Source organism: Cyprinus carpio, chromosome A8, assembly GCF_018340385.1.
Source record: "Cyprinus carpio isolate SPL01 chromosome A8, ASM1834038v1, whole genome shotgun sequence".
Classification (NCBI taxonomy): domain Eukaryota; kingdom Metazoa; phylum Chordata; class Actinopteri; order Cypriniformes; family Cyprinidae; genus Cyprinus; species Cyprinus carpio.
This window is the reverse complement of record NC_056579.1, coordinates 15252590-15271022: the sequence shown is the minus strand read 5'-3', so window position 1 is coordinate 15271022 and position 18433 is coordinate 15252590. Positions and strand designations below refer to the sequence as shown.

Genomic DNA, 18433 nt, shown 5'->3' with positions numbered 1-18433 from the left:
TGTTGCCTATTAAATGCTCTTTTGTTACAAAGTGTGTCCATTTTCACTGGGCGCCTTATTGTAATGTCCTTATGAGCAGGGCTGGACTGGGGCTAAAATATGGCCCTGGACAAATCTAGCCCATCCAGGCCATGAATCCACCCATGAGTTTTTTTGCTGGGGTTAGGGCCTTAAAATGGAATAAATAAATAAATTAATAAATAAAAAAAGGACAGAAACAAATTATGATAGATATTATTGAATGTACTGCAAATACAGTTAACTGATTTAATATTGCATTTTTGTCACATAGAAATGCACTTGACAGTAAATACTGATTTTGAGCTAGGATGCCAAACATTAAATTTACTGCTATTAAACTCTTTCTTCTGTGAAAGAAGTTTTGAAGAATGTTGGTAATCAAACCAGCTGGGTACCATTGACATACAAAAAAAAAAAAACCTTTCAAATATTCCACAGAAAGAAAGTCATACAGGTTTGTAAAGACAGTAACATTGGTAAATAGTTAACACCTAATTTATTTAAGACACTGACAGGCCTATTTATATTTCATCAAGCTCTAATTGAATTAACATTTTACTTCAGTTAAAAATCCATTAGAAGGATTAAAAAGTTAAACTATTAATAATAATATTGTAGTCACAGTAAAACCATGCTCCTTGTTACCATGTATATGGTTTGTAAAATAAATAAATAATAAACTATAAAATGTATAATAAAAAATGGTGTAAACATATGGAGAAATTATGAAAACAACCTCTATGAAAGTGATTTATATTTCCCAATATTTATCATAAGTAATAACAGCAACATTATGTATAAAACAAAACTGTAAAACAAAATTCTGAGTCAAATTTGAATGGATCAAGAAACTTGTGCAGTTTATCACTTGGTAGAGCTGCGGAAGTGCAGTGCACATTTGATCTGCTTTCACCCAGGGCTGGCGGATGCATGGTTTAATAGGGTTGCATAGTTTCTTCACACATTTGAGGTATTTGCTTTTTGCAGTTATTGATTTGATGCATTTTTAAAACAGCGCCTTATATTGGGGAGGGGGAGATCTCCCTTCACCTTTCGGCCCACCCAGAAAGTCTCGGTTCTCCCAATGGCCAGTACATGTCTGCTTATGAGTAAAGTGTGCACAGCCAAGTGTGATTAAACGATTATTAAGCAGGGTATTTGAAAAATGGAATTTATGCATTGGTTCATTTTGATGGTGGTAGTTTTGTGCAATATTATTTAGAATTATTGTTAACTGTATCTTATGCCAATAACTTCTAAATAAAATGTAACTTAGTTGTTCAGGTTTTTCTTTGCTCTGAATGGCACCATGTCCTTTTGCTCTGAAGGCATAATGTTGGTGTAAGTCCAGTCATGATGAGATCACTGCTTAACCCACAGTGACACAATCTGTCAGTCTGCCACAGTTAAACGCTCCAATAATTCAAATGACAGTTGAATCTGGATTCTTGAAAAGATTCCTTACAATATTAAGTCAGGAAAAGAAGAGGAATCATCATTTTAGCTTTATTACACTCTGGCATACTTGATTCTGATTGGTCAGTAGTGACATTCTGTGGCCAAACAGTCAAAATCAATACAAATATTATATTACCACTAAAAACGGTTGGTTTTAATAATTACACTAATGCTTCATTATTATTGTGAAGATTACAATCATCAAATTAATAATAATTAATAAATAAATAATAATAATCAACAATAACAAAATTATAACAGACAAATACAATCATTCTAACAAAAACAAATAGATAATTCAATATTTATTTAAAAACAATTATGGATATTTTATTGACTTTTATAGACCTTATGTAGCCCCGCCCCCTTTCAACACTGCGCTTGTTGTCTTCTGTCATCCTGTTTGTATTTCCACAACATGAAGGTAGGTTCTAACAGATTTTTGAATGAATCACTTGTTTTAAAATCTCCCCAGCCTAGTGACATTTGTTATGACATCCACTTCAAACATTACAATGTTCATAATATGAATGCTGTATGTTTCAGAAACATGAATAGGTAAATCATCTTCACCAGCTATTACTCTTCAACAGCAATGCTATAGAAATATACAGAGCTACTGCAAAAAAAGTCATTAATGTCCATTATTACTTAATTTATTTGGTAAGTAGCCACATCATTAGTGGGATACTGCACAGTCAGTTGGTTATTATTACTAAATAATGACTGGGTGACTGTACATTATCTATTACATACTACATAATTGATATATTTGTATATTAAGCTTAGTAGGAGTTCAAAATGCTATGAAATGGATCATATACCCGAAAAGCGAATACTGTAGTTTCAGTCTCCTTGTTGACATAACCTCATTTCTACTAATAAGCGGAACTCTCTCAAGTTCCTCAAGAAGAATATCAAAGCACGAATTAGAGAAGCTAAGCTTATAGGAAATATTCAAGCATTTGATGTTACAGTTAATCCAGAGTTTGAAGCTCCCACAAGTAACATAAGTGGTAATTTCCTTCCTTGGCGTTCAGAGAAAACCTGTTTACATTTAAGCCCAGCACCTGCATGGGGCTGTACAGAGCTCAAGCAGCCTGCGGTTACTCGCTGTAAGAGGGACTTCACTGCCAAGTTTCAACAGAAACAGTCATGCATTGGCTACACCTGTGGGAACACCTCAGAACTGTGTCGTAAATCGCTGAGATCTTCAGAAAAAATTCTGCAGGCTGCAGCAGTGACAGACAGGGGTTGTTTGGTGAATACTATGACTTGGAATTTTCTGCTTTCAAATCAGAGATAAGCAGGTTTCGTTTCTTCTCATCAGTGAGCGGCTGAGTGTAAATGATTACATCATCTTTTGTGTCTTCCTTTATACTAGAGCTAGAATATGGCTAAAGTTCTTCAGCCGACCGTAAGATAATCAAGCTGGGATGAGATACAGATAGTACTACTGAGGGATCACCCACTTACTGCTATGTTTCTTATTTGGGATTGTTTATTTAATTAATTTGCAATTAAGTAAAAAAAAATAAAAAATACCTCTACAAATATTCATTTACCAGTTGATTCTAGCAAAAGTGGCTGACATATCAAAATTATGCAAACATATGTGCAAAAAAGGCAATTGGCCGATTCTGATACAGTTACTACTGGCAGCTAATATAAATAGAATGAAAATTTCCCATAATATCCAATAATCTAAATAAAAAAAATACAATAAAAAAAATAACAAAAATAATAATAATAATAATAATAATATCAAAACAAGAGCAAAAAGGCAGACAAGAATGCTATTTTATCATTATAAAAAAATACTATTATTATATTGCAATATATTGCATTTTTAAAATAATAACATTTTATTGTAAGAAATGTATAATAATTACTACTATTATTATTATATTGCAATAAATTAATGTCATTAAAATAATAATAATAATAATAATAATAATAATATAAAAGCATGATGATGATGATTAATATTACTGCATTAATGTTATTTTGGAAACAAGGTCACTCACCTGAAAGACTTAAACCGGATTATGGAGCAGCATAGCTGTGCTTTTTTCTAGCAAAAAGGTCAACTGGCAAAGTATATCTGCTAAAGCTGGTTGAGTAAGAAGGTTGTGTTGGTAAAACTAGTTACAAATTCTGGTTATAACACCAGCATCTAAGCACAGAATATTGCTATTGTACTGTTGTTGTGTTATGCTGGTCTGTTCAGCAAAGCATGAACTTGCACTCAGCACAGTTAATTCTACATCAGGACAGTTTGTCCTCTAACAGCTGTCAGATGGAGATAACTACAGCTGGAATGTGACCTAACACTAAAACACAAAGGTGTTTCATTGCCTTCCATGTACAGCAACCTGCTGTTTACCTGTGACACATGCTGCAGATTTTTATCAGCGCTCCATGACAGATGCATTAACAAGAGACAAAGGGCACACTTCTGACTTCCCAAACAAAGACAATTTGTTGAAGTGAGTGACTGTTTATTGTCTGCTCTGTATACACCCATAACAGCACACAGTTCTCTGTGATTGAGATCGGAGCGAGTATCTACCTGCCTCTAGTATCTGATAAAGTCTGGATGGCTACCGCTTTCATTTACTGCAGTGGAAGCATGTGTGTGCATATATACACTGAAAAAAAACAAAACAAAACAAAAAAACATGAAGTGACTACGTTTAAAATGTTCTGTCCCACCTAATTTGTGTTTGAGATGGCAATCAGGAACACACATTTTAAAAGAAATGAATAAATAATAAACATCATTAAATATTTCAAAGGTATTTTCATGAACATTTTAAACAGTGATTTCCATTAATCTCCACTTCACAATTTTATTTTTATATTTGTTCAAATTAATACAACCAATTTATAAAATAATAATGAACACTCGTAATTGTACCTAAAATTGGTAATAATTAACAACAGAAAAAATAAATATTTAGAAGGTATATTTTAGAGATTTTAAAAACATAAGTGACTTTTATTACTTTGATTTCCACTTTACAATTTAATATATTTTTATTAGAAAATAAATGTAATACATATAAATAAACCATTAATATCTGCTAATAATAATAATAATAATAATAATAATAATAATAATAATAATAATAACAAATTGTATTATTACATGACACTCAAGGACACCTTACATACAAATAAAAGACATAAAACTAATCATCTACAAATGTGCTCCACAGAAGAAAAAAATCCTAAAAATCCTAAAAGTTAGTAAATGATGACAAAAAATTCAATAAATGATGACAAAACAAAACATCCATATCCAAAACTTCAACTTCTTATCCAAACCTGTAACCTGTTCTATTTATGTAACCTCATGTAACCTGTTCATTATGGGAGACTCATCATCTTTTCTGTCATCATGAACCCTTGGATGGTGTCATTCCTGAATATTTAGCTCTAAATGTGCAGGTCAGCCTTCTTTCCACATCTCCCCGCTCACAAGTGCACGTGAAAGACAATGAGACCCTGTGTGGCATTATCTCTCAGTGGGCTGATAACACACGCACCTCTCCGTCCACTGTTCGGACTGCTCAGCGTGGCACGAGGTGAATTGAGAAAGAGGCGTGAGGCACAGCGAGGCAGGGACAGAGAAAATTTGCCCCTGTGTGTGAACAGTGAGCTGCAGGTGAGGGTAAATGACTGATCGCTGCTTGATGGGAAGTGCTGCCTGTTTCTGCAAAGCACTCGGGTATCACAGCAATGCTAGGAAAGTCCAGCGCTCTTCAGGGGAGCTGACTCACCATGCTGTCACTGCATTACACAAAGAGAGAGTGAGCAAGAGAAAGTGAAAGAAAGAAAAGAGAAAGAAAAGAAGATGGTGGGCAGAAACATAAAAAGAGCAGAAACTAGCAAGAATGAAGCTATTATTAGTCTGTCTTTCTAGTGTTTGTCAACAGTGTTGAATGCCTATACATTAGTCCTTTATTTTGAGACATAACTGTTGTAAGACATCGCCCTTTGAAGTCTTTGGAGAATAAAAGACAACTTAAGATCTGAAATCTCTTTGATCAGACTCTTTAAAGAAATTTTTCTTTGTGAGGAGATGATTGAGTTGCTTGAATCACTGATCTAATGTAATTATTGTCACTGGTAAAGGTTTGTTTGAAAGCTCTAGCGGCTGAAAGAGGGATGTTTCAGTCTCTAGAGTGCATAATTGTCAGATAAATGTAACAAGTCTCTTTTACATATCAGTGACTTTAGAATATGACTCAGTATATAGATTATTATGATTTTGTAGATGATATCTTTATTGCATATGAAGAACATATGTGCACACATACACAAATGGCTATTATATAATATTATGTGCGCATTGTATAAAAAAAAAAAAAAAAAAAAAACCTACAGAGAAAAATGGTTTGGTAACAATGGTAACAAATGTTTGCTGTTACTTTACTATATATACAGTACAAAATATTAAGTAATTTTCTGTAATATAAATTATTTATTAAATAATTCAGTACAAATAGTAAAAAAAGCCATAAACTACCTTACAATTTATTGTTACTATTTACATTGTTTTTAAAGGCAATATGTATCTGCATATGGTAATTTTTTTTTATAAGTAAAGATTTAATAAGAAAAGATCAAATAATTCAAGCAATACCAACAATACCAATACTGAGGTGCCCTTGAGCAAAGCACCGAGCCCCCAACTGCTCCCCGGACGCTGCAGCATAAATGGCTGCCCACTGCTCTGGGTGTGTGTTCACTGCTGTGTGTGTGCACTTTTGATGGGTTAAATGCAGAGCACGAATTCTGAGTATGGGTCACCATACTTGGCTGTATGTCACGTCATGTCACTCACTCATATGAATAATGTTAAAGTAATTAAAAATATTAAATAATGTAAATGGAAGAACAAGAATTATGTTGTGGCCAAAAACATTACCAAAAAGCAAAACTATCTTTGCTTCTTCAAAGCCATCCTCCAAACTCATCTATAAAAAATTTTTTTTTTTTTTTTTTTTTTTTAGGTTTTATCAAAAAAATCCATATATGCAGAATTTATATTTTTCTAGAAAACTAATTTCAATTATTTAAACCAGGTTTTTCCAACCCTATTCCTGGAAGCAACTCTACACATTTTAAAAATCTTCTTAATCATACACACCTGAATCAACTCATCAGCTCATTAGCAGAGATTCCAAGACCTGAAATGGATGGCTCAGATGAGGGGGGCATCCAAAATGTGTTCTGTTGGTGTGCCTGCAGGAACAGGGTTGGGAAATACTGATTAAATCCCTGATTTATCCTTCAGATTAAAATATTTAATTTCACAAGAAACATTAATTCAGTCAAGTGTGTCCAAAATGTTTGTTCTAGAATGAAAAATCTGTCCTCTCTCTGCAGAAACACTGTGGCATGTTATCTGACCCCTGACCCACTGCATGTGCCAGTGCCACTGTCCATCCTCAGCCAACTTGATGTGATTAGACATATGTTAACCATCCCAGGAGACAGTTAGTGGGGCTGGTGACCATTTCTTACAGTCTGCCCTTGCCTGTATTTTTTGCTTTAAGATCCCTGGCAGCTGCCTTGTGTGCATGAAATTTGAAATGGACAGGTAGCGCCACTTTTTGAGTCTGGAGTCAGCTCTCTTGTTACCAGCTGCACGCGACAGCTGCTGTAAAAGTGCTCCGGTTTCATGTGGGTTTATTGCAGTTTATAATGAACATGCTGGACTCCACACTTGGCCCCTGTTCTGGGTATTTATGAAAGACAATTATAATACCAAGCACCAAGGCTGCAGGACAGAGCAGTGACTGTTGAGCAAAAAGTTTTCCGGTTGATGTAAGACAGAAATATGTTTTTATCAGTTCAAATCAAAGCTGAGAAATGTAACAGTAAACAAAACACAAAGACTCTTTTACTCTTTAAAAAGAGCTTTTTCTCTTTTCAGACTTGACTTGGGTTGGGTTTGTCGCAGGTAAAGACAAACATCTTATCAAATGCTTAAAAATCTTATCAGATGCTATAGGGATGTTTTGAGGAATTTATATACAGTGGTTTATTCATGCAAACTAAACAATGCAACCAGTGGAGCCAAAGGACTGAAGATTATGGTATAAAGGACAGTTGTTACATAATGTAAATCCAAACAACGGACTCCACACATAAACTGAGATGGTATGTTGCTTATGTCTACAATACTTTCACATAACATACAAGATGTTTGGAGTAACTGAAAAATAAATAGCTTTCAAAGGTTTGGGGTCTGTAAGACTTTTTTGGTTTTTGAAAGTCTCTTTCTCAAAAAGGCTGCATTTATTTGATCAAAAATGCAGTAATATTGTCAAATATGTAATATTTAAAATATTTACAATGAAAAATAACTGTTTTGGAACATTTTCATGGTGTAAATGTGAAAACCATGTGAACAAATGTGGACATGTGGATAATATATGATCACATGTGGAAACATGTGATCACATTGATTTCACATTTGATTGCATATGTGAAGTTCATAGGGTTTTTCTGTAAGGGGAAGAAAAGTATTTGTTTATTTTATGAAATCTTATTGACCCCAAACCTTTGAACAAAATTGGAGGAATGAAAGATTAAAAAAAAACAATGAATAAAAGTAAGGTGAGACATTTTCTAATAATTTGTCATTGGATTTTGTTTTAAATATCCCAAATGATTTATCCCCTCACTCAATATCATTTTAAACAGCAAAATATCTCCACAACATACAAACAACAATTGATACAATATTAAAAACTAAAACAACGTAACCCACTTCATCAAGTGTCCTAGTTGTACTGACCTATAAGAGTGCACTATAACATCATTGGTGCTTTGAAAGTATGTTTGCTTTCCACCCCCTCAGCGTGTTCTGTCATGACCTCTGTGCTCTACCACCTGACGGCCGTCTGAGTCATGTTGTATAAGCAGAGTTACAAAAGTGGCGCAGGCAGCAGTGACTGAACGTGTACTCTACTGCTCCACTGAGACGGAAAAAGATCTAGCACATGTTGTTTACACCTGAGAACTATAAAAGGAGAAATGGTAAAGGAAGGAGTTATTAATACTGCCTAATAAATAATCCTCCATAATCCTCAGGATATCATTCAATATATGCTAGAGCACAACGTTTTAAATAAGCTTGTGTTGTCATTTTTAGATTTATTACTTACTTTACTTTTACATAATTTGAGCTATCAATGGTTTCCACACTATTCTTGCTCTTCCTATATTCAGTGGTGCAATGTAATTAATAATACTTCGTTACAGTACTTCAGTATTTTTTTGGGAAAATCTGAACTCAATCTTCACTTGAGTTTTAATATTTCTGTCAACTTTAACTTTTACTCCACTACATTTCCTAATAAAAATGTATATTTTTACTCCGATACATTTCCACGTAGCATATTCGTTACTTACTGCAAAAAAAGTAAAACTGAACACATCTTGCTGCTCAAACTGTGTATAACCATTAAAAAAAAAAAAAAAAAAAAAAAAATTATATATATATATATATATATATATATGCTCCTTTTCCATTTTGCATTTAATTCAATTCAATTCAAGTTTATTTGTATAGCGCTTTTTACGATACAAATCATTACAAAGCAACTTTACAGAAAATTAAGTTTCTACAATATTTAGTAGTAGCTTATCAGTGGTGACTGTCAGTTCATGTGCATATGGCAGAAATGTTCAGAAAAATCAATAAAAAAGACATAAACAAACAGACGATTAACACTATTAACAGCAATTTTGCAATCAAACTTATAGCAAAACTGTGGTAGTTCTGTATGTTGTCTCTGGGTTAGCATCATCTGAGGTCCTCTGAGGGGTTGGCATCATCTCTTCTCAGGTGTTCTGGATCCAGACTGGAGCTTGTGTAAATCCTAGTTACCAGAAACAAATAGAGACATAATTAGCGTAGCTGCTGTTCCAGCCAAGTAAAATTAATTTGTTTAACCCAAGCTAAAGAATAATAATGCACATTTGATCAGATATAACTGCAGTCCAAAATTATGAGATGCATTATTTGAATGCTTGGCCAAAGAGGTGTGTGTTTTTAATCTAGATTTAAACAGAGAGAGTGTGTTCTGAGCCCTGAACATTATCAGGAAGGCTATTCCAGAGTTTGGGAGCCAAATGCGAAAAACGCTCTACCTCCTTTAGTCGACTTTGCTATCCTAGGTACTATCAAAAGTCCAGCGTTTTTGTGACCTTAGGGAGCGTGATGGGTTGTAGCGTGGTAGAAGACTATTAGGTACGCAGGAGCTAAGCCATTAAGGGCCTTATAAGTAAGTAATAATATTTTGTAACTGATACGGAACTTAATAGGTAGCCAGTGCAGAGACTGTAGTATTGGGGTAATATGATCATATTTTCTAGACCTGGTAAGGACTCTAGCCGCTGCATTTTGGACTACCTGTAGCTTGTTTATTGAGGATGCAGGACAACCACCTAGCAGTGCATTACAATAGTCCTGTCTAGAGGTCATGAATGCATGAACTAGCTTTTCCTGCATCAGGAACAGGTAACATGTTTCGTAGCTTGGCAAAGTTTCTAAGATGGAAGAATGCTGTTTTTGTAACATGGGAAATATGATTTTCAAAAGACAAGTTACTGTCTAATAAACACCCAGATTTTTTACAGTAGAGGAAGTAACAGTACATCCGTCTAGTTGCAAATTGTAATCTACGAGATTCTGTGTAATGTTTTCTGGTCCAATAAGTAATATCTCTGTCTTATCTGAATTTAATATTTTTATTGTACTTGTACTTGTGATTTACTTGTACTTTTACTTTCAATACGTCAGTATATAATACAGGTGCATCTCAATAAATTAGAATGTCGTGGAAAAGTTCATTTATTTCAGTAATTCAACTCAAAAAGTGAAACTCGTGTATTAAATAAATTCAGTGCACACAGACTGAAGTAGTTTAAGTCTTTGGTTCTTTTAATTGTGATGATTTGGCTCACATTTAACAAAAACCCACCAATTCACTCTCATCTCAACAAATTAGAATATGGTGACATGCCAATCAGCTAATCAACTCAAAACACCTGCAAAGGTTTCCTGAGCCTTCAAAATGGTCTCTCAGTTTGGTTCACTAGGCTACACAATCATGGGGAAGACTGCTGACTTGACAGCTGTCCAGAAGACAATCATTGACACCCTTCACAAGGAGGGTAAACCAAAAACATTCATTGCCAAAGAAGGTGGCTGTTCACAGAGTGCTGTATCCAAGAACGTTAACGTTGAGTGGAAGGAAAAAGTGTGGAAGAAAAAGATGCACAACAAAGATTGTCAAGCAAAATCAATTCAAGAATTTGAGTGAACTTCACAAGGAATGGACTGATGCTGGTGTGAAGGCATCAAGAGCCACCACACACAGATGTGTCAAGGAATTTGGCTACAGTTGTCATATTCCTCTTGTTAAGCCACTCCTGAACCACAGACAACGTCAGAGGCGTCTTACCTGGGCTAAGGAGAAGAAGAAATGGACTGTTGCCCAGTGGTCCATAGTCCTCTTTTCAGATGAGAGCAAGTTTTGTATTTCATTTGGAAACCAAGGTCCTAGAGTCTGGAGGAAGGGTGGAGAAGCTCATAGCCCAAGTTGCTTGAAGTCCAGTGTTAAGTTTCCACAGTCCACAGTGATGATTTGGGGTGCAATGTCATCTGCTGGTGTTGGTCCATTGTGTTTTTTGAAAACCAAAGTCACTGCACCCGTTTACCAAAAAATTTTGGAGCACTTCATGCTTCCTTCTGCTGACCAGCTTTTTGAAGACCCTGATTTCATTTTCCAGCAAGATTTGGCACCTGCCCACACTGCCAAAAGCACCAAAAGTTGGTTAAAGGACCATGGTGTTGGTGTGCTTGACTGGCCAGCAAACTCACCAGACCTGAACCCCAGAGAGAATCTATGGAGTATTGTCAAGAGGAAAATGAGAAACAAGAGACCAAAAAATGCAGATGAGCTGAAGGCCACTGTCAAAGGAACCTGGGCTTCCATACCACCTCAGTAGTGCCACAAACTGATCACCTCCATGCCACGCCGTATTAAGTAAATGAACATACTTTCCAGACGGTCAACAATTCACTAAAAGGTTTTTTTTTTTTTTTGGTCTTATGAAGTATTCTGATTTGTTGAGATGGTGAATTGGTGGGTTTTTTGTTAAATGTGAGCCAAAATCATCACAATTAAAAGAACCAAAGACTTAAGCTACTTCAGTCTGTTTGCATTGAATTTATTTAATACACGAGTTTCACAATTTGAGTTGAATTACTGAAATAAATATACTTTTCCACGACATTCTAATTTATTGAGATGCACCTGTAAGTATGTTCAATATTAAAACATTTTTTTTTTTACAATAAATACAATAAGTGCAATAAATATCACATATTTTAAAACTTTTACTCAGATAATATAAATGGTTACTTTAACTTCTACCAAAGTCATTTTCTGGTAAGATATCTGTAATTTTTCTTAAGTGTGGCTTTCAGGTACTTCACCACTGCCTATATTTGACATTTGAGTGCCTTAGTCATGAATAACAAGACATATTTATCTCAGTTATTAACTGGAGTAAACAATCCCACACAAATATCCCACTCTATATCTCTAAAAGCCTGTTTTACCTCACTTCATTAATTATGATTTTGCACATTTCCTGGGCAAACCAAACTCCTCCATTTATGATTTTTTGGTAGTTTGATGTGGCAAGGTTGGATGCATCAAGCTATTTTTATCTGCTCCACAAGTGCTTTGGCCGTGCTCTGGTTATGTTTGAATTAGAGAAGTCTTTGCAAGATAGAGCAGTGGGAAGCAAACTATTTCAAGATTTCAATAAATATATTACCTTGGTTATAGGTCCTCATTATTCTTTGGAACCTGTTGATAGTGAAAAGAAAGTTGACAGTGAGTATAGGGAACAATGTGGTCTTTATTTTTAGGAAGGAAAATGATTTTTCAGAATTCTATAAATAAATATCCAATTTACTTCTCAAATTATGATTTAATGTTCTATCAGTGAGCACTCTGAACAGAAAAAAAAAAAAGTCACAGAGGCTTCATCTTTATGATAGTGGTAAATATTGCATCTACTTTTAGATTCTCACTCACAGTTACATGGAGTTCAAGAAGATTCAGCTCAACAATAGAGTACATGGTCAAAGAGTTTACTGAATTTGATTCTAATCCCAGAATAGCATAGAGGAAGATGCATTCACTTTGGCTTTCTGAGTACATTTTTTGAATAATTTCATATCTTACATTCAGACATAAAAATAAAAAATGTCGTTATAAGTATTTTAGTAAAATATATCTATATGGATCCCCTAAAGTGACATTTTTAGAAAACAAGTGAAAATTTTAAATGTGCATGGGAAAATATTAGCATGGGACAATGTTACCATTTCTGATTGATTTTGTTTTGATGTTTCTGGTGCATTTTCCAGTGTACATGAAAAATCCTCTTTTTTTTTTTTCCTCCAAAAAGAAAAATAGAGGTTTAGAGGCAAACATTTTGCAGTGCACAGTGCACACTGCACACATAGAAACGGTGTCGTTCTCAGGCACAGGCAAAATCTTTCTCATGAGCATGCAAACGTATTAGAGATTCTTCTGTAAATGTCACTTTAGGGGCTCTGCATTATGATTCTAAAACCAAATTCATTTACTTGAGAAGCCACGTTGCATAAAATATTAATAACAGTTGTTTAAAGATATCCAGAATTGAACATTTCCTACCCTTTTATAATCTTTTAAGAATAAATTATTATTTTATATATATACTTAAAGGCATAATTAGCTAATGAGGAAAGAAAATTAAACTCAATTCAAGATACCTCAAAGCAAGGCTTAACAAGTATATATAAACAAAAATGTTTAGATATTTTTTAATGAAAAAAAAAGACAAAAAAAAAACCTGATTAAAAATATTTTCAGTAGTGTGTACAGTGTATGGATTAGCGAGAGCAAGAAAGCTTAATCAAACACTCATTTCTCAGAGAAAAGAATCTGCTACAGGGTCATGAAACAAATAGTCCTCTGTTTCAGCCTCATGCCTCATTCATTGAGAAGCCCAAATAGCGTCTTCACTGTTTGTGCTGCAGGCTCTCTTGACGTAAAAAAGTCAGTATTTATGAAGCAGAGTGGGCAATGAGTGGACCTTTTCATCTCCACTGGGTATTATTCTGTAGACGCATTCAGGGGGAGCAATTTTTGTTATGTGTGGAGATGAGAGGCATTTCAGATAACCTCATTCCCATGTACGCAAAAGAGCCAACAGTGACGGAGATGTGCCCACACACAGATAAACACTCATGCAGAGAGGGGAACCCTTTAGCTGTGTGACTACCTTGCTTGGATAATTCATGTTATTGACTTTTATTTGCAGTAGCATGATGACTTGCTATTTGCGTTCTATTTGCCTGTTGTAATTATACCACTACTACTAATCACCTCGAAGGGGAACATATACTCACGTTTGTTTTCCCACCACCGTTGAAACTTTCTATTAATTCTGATTTTTTAAATATTGAATCTCCTAATCCAAAATGAAACCCTTTTAAAAATTTATGAATTAGTAAGTTAGTACAGTATGTTTAAAAAGCCATTTTAGATTTGTTCCCCATGATGTGACCAACTAAGACTAGGTCAGTGGTTCTTAACTAGAGGGTCATGATGCAGGATTTCTGATGAAAAAAAAGAAAAGAAAGCTAAGATAAAACCAAAAATTATAATCAAAATAAACAAGGACACCCCAAAACTGGGACACCTGAAACCTGGGACACTTGACCATTACTCCAACAGGGACTTTAATGACATTGCATTATAAAAAGCCATACTGTAATAGAAAAGGGCCTTTCCCAAACTGTTCCCACAAAGGTGGAGGTACCACATGTTGTCAGGAAGGTAACGTTCTCCTGGTATCCACCAAACCCAGACTTGCACATCGGACTGCCAGACAGACAAGTGTCAACAACTATCATTGTACTTGAGGACGTGAGGCATGCATGCAGCTGCTCAGCCATGGAAACCCACTCCATGAAGCTCCCGTCACACAGTTTTTGTGCTAATATTAAAGGCATAGTTCACCCAAAAATTAAAATTGCCTTTAATTTACTCTCAGACCAACCAAGATGTAGGTGACTTTTTTCTTCTATAGAACATTACAGAAGATTTTTAGCTGAAACCATGGTCCTTGGTGATTCATAAAATGCTCCTGACAATATATTGATGTCTTATGAAGCGAATCAATCGGTCTGTGCAAGAAAACTAACATTGTTTACAACATTATTACCTGTAATACATAGCCTTAGACAAATGGTGTCCAGTTGGTGATCGAATCAATGAACTATCCCTTTAATGCCAGTGGAAATTTGCAACTCTTCAGCTATGGAATCTGCAGAGCATTGTTTCCCTTTACACACCATGCACCTCAGCACTTGATGACCCTACTCATGGCACGTTAATAACTTATCAAATGCAATTAATATTCTTTTTATGGTCTAATTTGTGGTCTAATAGAGTATATTTTTGCTTACTTTTCACAATCTTGGTACAGTGTTTGGGTCACACACTTTCATTTAGAAATCCCGGCCAGGATACACCTAGGAAAAAGAGGATTTATGGTCACCCTCACATATATCTAAAGCAAAATCTGGAACCTGAAGCTAAACCATTTGCTAACCACTGCACTAAAAAAAAACTGTACCACCTGTCCACTGTTTGTAAACACAAATATGCAAGTATACACAAAAAAAATAGTGCATTTCTATACATTCATCTCACAAACAGATGGTGTACTGACCCTTTACACAAAACAGGAAGACCTCGGGATGTTATTCCAGAGGCCTCAATCATCTTCCTCAAGGATTCCATGAGGATTATTTGCATGATGCTTGCCCATTTTGTTGTTGCCAAGAAGAATAATCCTGAGTTATCCTCCTATAGTGACAGCCACCCATAAAGCTGGTTATCACAAGCTGCCACAAATTAAATAAGTAGGACTTGCTTGTTTTGGATCTCTCTCTTTCTGACCGGTTTGACCCTTGCCTCATCCAGGTAGATGATAGGAGCACCCAGTTGTGGAGATTAATACTCAGACCACTGCATCAACAGCTGCTAATCTGCAATCTGGATTATGAGTTACAATCTAGAAAGGTTATCAAAAAACAAAGAAAAGACAAAAGCTTTCTATCCACAATCCCCCACCCCCACCCAGCCTTGTAAAACCAAGAAACAAATAACATGCTCAGAAATGATTCAAATCACTTTGTCATAGTACCATATATAAACAGAGTGATATATGTAAATGTACTCAATAAACAACATACAAATCTTCTCACAATAAACAATGCATTATTATACACAAACTAACATTATAATACTGGTATTACTGAAAAAAATGACATATAGAAGGGAAAAAAAATTATTTTTGTTATGGAGTACATTCTCTCTTACTAAAGTGATTTAACCCAATCTGTGTTAGCAAGTAACAAACCAAAGGATGTTGTGTTTGGTTTGGTCCTGTGTTTGGAGCTCCCCTGGTTATTGTAATGGTTATAACTGGACTGTTAATTTAGCCTCTGATTGTGTGTTTCTGACATCGCATCTGTTGGTGAATGAAAACATTAATTTATTCATAACATAATATGTAAATGGTTGATCTGTATTCAATGTGAAATATCTAGACCCCCAGGGAAACAGTGTTTGGTCTCCACTGATGTTTGATTGCTCTCATTAGACACAGATCAGGTTTGTTATAACACTAGATAATCAAGACTGAAGAAGCACAGAGGGGTATTTTATGAAACCTAAAATGATCTAGCAACATCTAACAAAAGTTAAGGCAATAGTAGTAAACATTACTGTTCAAATTTTTAGGGATGGTCACTTTTTTTTTTTTTAGATAAAGATATTTTTTTAACTGCAAAGCTGCATTTATTTGAATAAAATTTCAAAAGCAGTAACAATGAGAAATCTTATCACAATTTGAAAGAAGTGTTTTCTATTCCATTATTTTTCACACACACACACACACACACACACACACACACACACACACACACACACCAACTGTAGTATATACTGTATGTCTACATACAGTTTCATAAGCTGGCCCTGGGCTACTGGGCCATATTGTTGAGTCCTCACTAGTTCAATGTCACACACAGTCCTTAGGTTTGAAAGTTCATGATCAAGAACAAAAGAGCTCTGTTGATGCCGTGGCACAGGCTGCTCAGAAAATATTTTTCAGCCATAAATATGTAGTAATATGTAGAAGAAAGAAAGGCTAATTAATAATAAAAAGACACTTAATCTGAACAGCTGTGGAGAAAAACAGATTTTTGCCCTTGATTCAGTTTTAAACATTTGATTCAGTATGTAAGCAACATTTTATTGGACCCACACGGCCAACATTAATGTTTGTAGTCTCAGAGAGACAGGTAAAGCCCACAGGGTATTCCCCTGGCCTGCTCAGTTCCAGCGTCAGCACTACTCCGCTCTGAGGCATGAGAGGAATGATTTCCGATCCTGAACTGGGGGTTGCCGACCCACTTGCATTCCAGCTTGGATCTGTCAGAATGCTTGACCTCACTGATGGAACAAATAAAGCATGCTGCTTATTAATGCTGTCTTGCGGTGACATTTAAAGATCAGACTACATTGAACATCTGGAAAACCATACCTGGCTTTCTGAAGCTAGTTTTACTATTGACATGTATTGGATATGTTAGGATGGACTACAAACTGTTAACACAGGGGTTTTATCCCTCTCTTTTCAACTACTACTTGTACTAAACCATGCATTTTTACGAGGGATTAGCATAGCAGGTGGACCCCAACACAACACAAGTTAACAAATGAAACAGAGGTTTTAAAATTGCAGTTAATCCTTTTCAATGAAAACAACTGTGAAAGGATTAACATCTTACAACAAATCAAAAACAGATAAAACTATGTTTCTTAATCTTGACAATGAACATGGTATGCTTCCTCCACAAAAAAGAAAAAAGAAAGAAAAGGTGCATACATATGCATATAAGAAGAACCAGAACTGAACACCATATGTGATAATAACTGAACACCAAATATTAGAATGATTTTTGAAGGATCATGTGACACTGGCTGCTGAAAAATTCAGCTGTGCCATCACAGAAATAAAATACCTTTCAAAATATATTAAGATAGAAAGTAGTTATTTTATATGAATACTATTTTACAATATTTATTCAAAAGTTTTGCGTATAGACGACAACATTGTCAAAAACGATCCCGTTAACAAGGATTTGCAAAAATGGCCAAGATGCTGCATGCTAAACACTATGTGCCTGTGCACATAGCTTTGGACTAAACACATAATACACATGTGCATGACATCACCATTTTCACAAATTCACATTTTTTGTAGTTTACACAACTGCATTGTTTACAAAAGTGTGCACTTTGAAACCTATTTTCATTCATTTCCGTTTTCAGGCCCCCAAAACACCACAGTCATGTAAATGAACGGCCAAGACGCATTAAAAAAGTTTTCAGTTTTTAGTTGAAAATGGTGTGGTGTTAATGCCCCCGTTAGAGACCGCTTTCAAAAACATGAAAAACCTCTTTCCAAACTTTGGGCTGGCAGTTTATGTTTATCATACTGTATGTATATTATATTATATACTGTATTATGTATATATTTTAGGCATTCTGAGCTGAAAATATTATATTATATTATATTATATTATATATTAGTCCATGGGGCACTAAATTTACTGTATTTAGGCATTCTGAGCTGAAAACTGTTTTACTACACTCTTATTTGCACAAACGTACAGACTTGTATTGAGCTATGAAAGCAGTGCTCTCTTTACACACTCAGCAGGAAGAGTGATTACAAAACACATGCACTCATACACTGGGGTAAACAGGGGGAGCAGCTGTGTCCT

General features: G+C 35.1%; 1 long non-coding RNA gene across 1 annotated transcript; it reads right to left on the bottom strand.

Annotated features, from left to right (window-relative positions):
* Window positions 1-4806: 4806 nt before the first annotated feature.
* On the bottom strand, window positions 4807-18153 carry LOC109086248. Its single transcript, XR_006160663.1, has 5 exons — window positions 15041-18153; window positions 12352-12383; window positions 8294-8518; window positions 6638-6732; window positions 4807-5274 (listed from the first exon to the last, which is right to left on the bottom strand). It is a non-coding gene; the product is annotated as an uncharacterized LOC109086248 (long non-coding RNA).
* Between the last annotated feature and the right edge of the window lie 280 nt (window positions 18154-18433).